Consider the following 2,505-nt stretch of genomic DNA (forward strand, 5'->3'; position numbering starts at 1 on the left):
ACTGCTGGCCTCAGCGGGAGGCGCGGAAATGCAAGCCGAGCGTGCTGGCGTGAAAGCCCCCGGGGCCTGGCACCCCCGAAAACGACCCCCCCATCTCCGTCCCTGCCCCCATGGCCCGGGGCTACCCCTCTTTCTTCTCTTTCGTGCACCCCACCGCGTTACCTGCGTGGCCAACCCCAGTGCAAAATATCTCGCATGTATACGTTTCTGTTTTTGCTTTTCGCCTGCATGCGGGTCTTTTTCGTGGGGTAGGGGTAGATGATCCTCCGAAGACCCCCGTTTGCGGATTAGCCCTATGGAAGAGTCGTTAGAGGAGCTCAGAAGGAAATTAGCTTAGCTCCATACCTGTAAGGACTGCATAACTTTTTAAACTCCCGGGACTCAAAGACAGGAACGCGAGCGCGTGCACGCGCGCGCGTATACACACACACACACACACACACACACACACACCGGGGTTTCAGAGACAGGGACACACACACACACATACAGGTACAGGAAATACAGTCAGACTAGAGCCTTTTCAGACCGCAGCTGACCGAAAGACGTTGCCTTTCATTCATTCGTTCTGCCCGCCTCTGTGAAGTCCTTTACTAGGCGACTTGCCCTGAAACAGAAGTTGGACATTTTTTAAAGGTCCTTGCGCTCGCCAGGAGGAGGAAATAGATGTTCTGGAGTGAAATACGGAAAGAATCGGATCCGGCGCCTCCTAACGCAGCCCACAGACAAGCGAAGGGTAAGCCCTCGTTGACCGGCAGTAGGAGAAAAGTCGGTGGAAAAGGGTATGGTGCTTTGGGGCGGGCGCGGGGAACACTGGGGCCCCTTGGCTAATCCTTCAGGGCTTCTTAGGGCAGGCATCGGCACCTTCTATAAATATATGGCGTGTCCTTAGGTCCTGGCATGCTCCCCTGTCCACTTACTAGGACTTGTGACCAACCCCAGAACTAGTCCTGGGTTATCTTGTAATCCCATCATGAGCAACAGTCAGGTCGGCTTTGGTTGAGAAAAGCTGGCCCTAAATAAAAAAGCTGGCCCTGAAAAAAAAAGCAGCCCAACTCCTGCATCCTGCTAGGCCCGATCTTGAGGGCAAACACCCAGGTAAGATGACAGGGCACAGGCTACGATAAAGGGAGATTGTAGATGCTCACAGCAGGCTCTGAGCATGGCATTTTATTTCTGCCATTAGCCCCGTGGGATAGTTGGAGCAGGTCATTTTGCAGATGGGAACCTCAAGCTCAGAGAAATTATGAATCTGGCTGGCTACTCTGCTTCCACATCAACCCCAAGCGATCAGACAGACAGACAGATGGGGAGGAAGTGGCTTCCCCACCAGAGATGGGATGAGAACCATCCGCTTGGTGAAGGCCCTAAAGAGACAGCTTCCCCTCACTAACCTTGAAGCTTCCTGTCATATTTCTGTCGTCTTTCCCACCAACCCCCAAGGGCTACTCTTTGAAGTTTGTTTTAATTCATGTTCACTCACTGCAAGAATCTTTTCAGTAGGGAGGAGGCTGGAAAAAACCAACATTTGTTTCCAAACTGAAAATTACCCACAGTGGCTGTGCACATCCAACCGGCATCCCTCGGTGTGAATGAGAGGGGTTCTGCCCTCAGCCTGTCAAGAGCCAGAGACCATTTTATCCGCTTCTCTCTCACAGAACCCTTTCAGGGAAATACTCCTGTTGGTCCATAGTTTGCAAAGGGGGAAACTGGGACTCAGAGAGGCAAACCCCTCACCCAGGATCACACAGCTTGTATGTGGGGCTTCCGGGACCCAAACTTGGAGCCTGGCTTGGCCATCACACACTCTTTAGATACTGACCAGCTTCACTACTGTGCCGTAATGAAATAAACATGTTCAAAGGAGGACACATGGGCTGAAGGGTAGTGAAATGGAGGGTGGTGAAATAAAGTAAGAAACAGAATGCTTGGCTTTTTTTTCTTTTTGTAGGGATGGGGGAGTCTTGCTGTTTTGTCTAGGCTGGTCTCAAGCCATCCTCCCATCTTGACCTCCCCCAGTATTGGGTTTACAGGCTTGAGCCACCGCGCACAGCCTTGATCTTCTTGATTGTTCTTTTTCCTCCCAGAGACCTTTCTCTCTCCCCAAGTGGCCTCATGGTGTCCCCCAAAGCCGGCATCCGGAAAAGGTCCGCTGGCAGTCACCTTCATGTAAAAACAGCTAAGTCCATATATCACCTCCAAGGGGAGTTCCTGGCCTGTCAGAGTGGGAAAGGGTTGAGTCACCACCTAATTTAATCCCCTCCCTTTACAAACCTTGAGGAAACTGCAAACCCGAGAGAAGAATGGACCGGCCAGGGGTTTGTTCCCCTTGGCCTGCCCCACAGTGCCTACCCTGCCGCCTGGTCCTAAGTGGTCACTCAATAAATGTTGGGCCCTTGATGGATTACCTTCCCCCTCGATATTTGCATTTTCTCTTTATCAGTAATTGGCAGATGAAAGGCTTTGTCCTCCTGTTGAAAGAATTCCAAGCATTTGCTCAAAGTG

General features: G+C 51.6%; 1 protein-coding gene across 1 annotated transcript in view; it reads right to left on the reverse strand.

The window, feature by feature from the left end:
- Positions 1 to 388, reverse strand: part of KDM2B (lysine demethylase 2B) — a 159,131-nt gene extending 158,743 nt beyond the window's left edge. The window contains exon 1 of the mRNA XM_008061705.1: positions 163 to 388. The gene's annotated coding sequence lies outside the window, so the exon portion shown is untranslated. The remainder of the gene's footprint in view (positions 1 to 162) is intronic.
- Positions 389 to 2,505: the final 2,117 nt, after the last annotated feature.

The sequence above is a fragment of the Carlito syrichta genome, unplaced genomic scaffold (genome assembly GCF_000164805.1).
Source record: "Carlito syrichta isolate Samal-C Ts95f unplaced genomic scaffold, Tarsius_syrichta-2.0.1 Scaffold305460, whole genome shotgun sequence".
Lineage (NCBI taxonomy): Eukaryota > Metazoa > Chordata > Mammalia > Primates > Tarsiidae > Carlito > Carlito syrichta.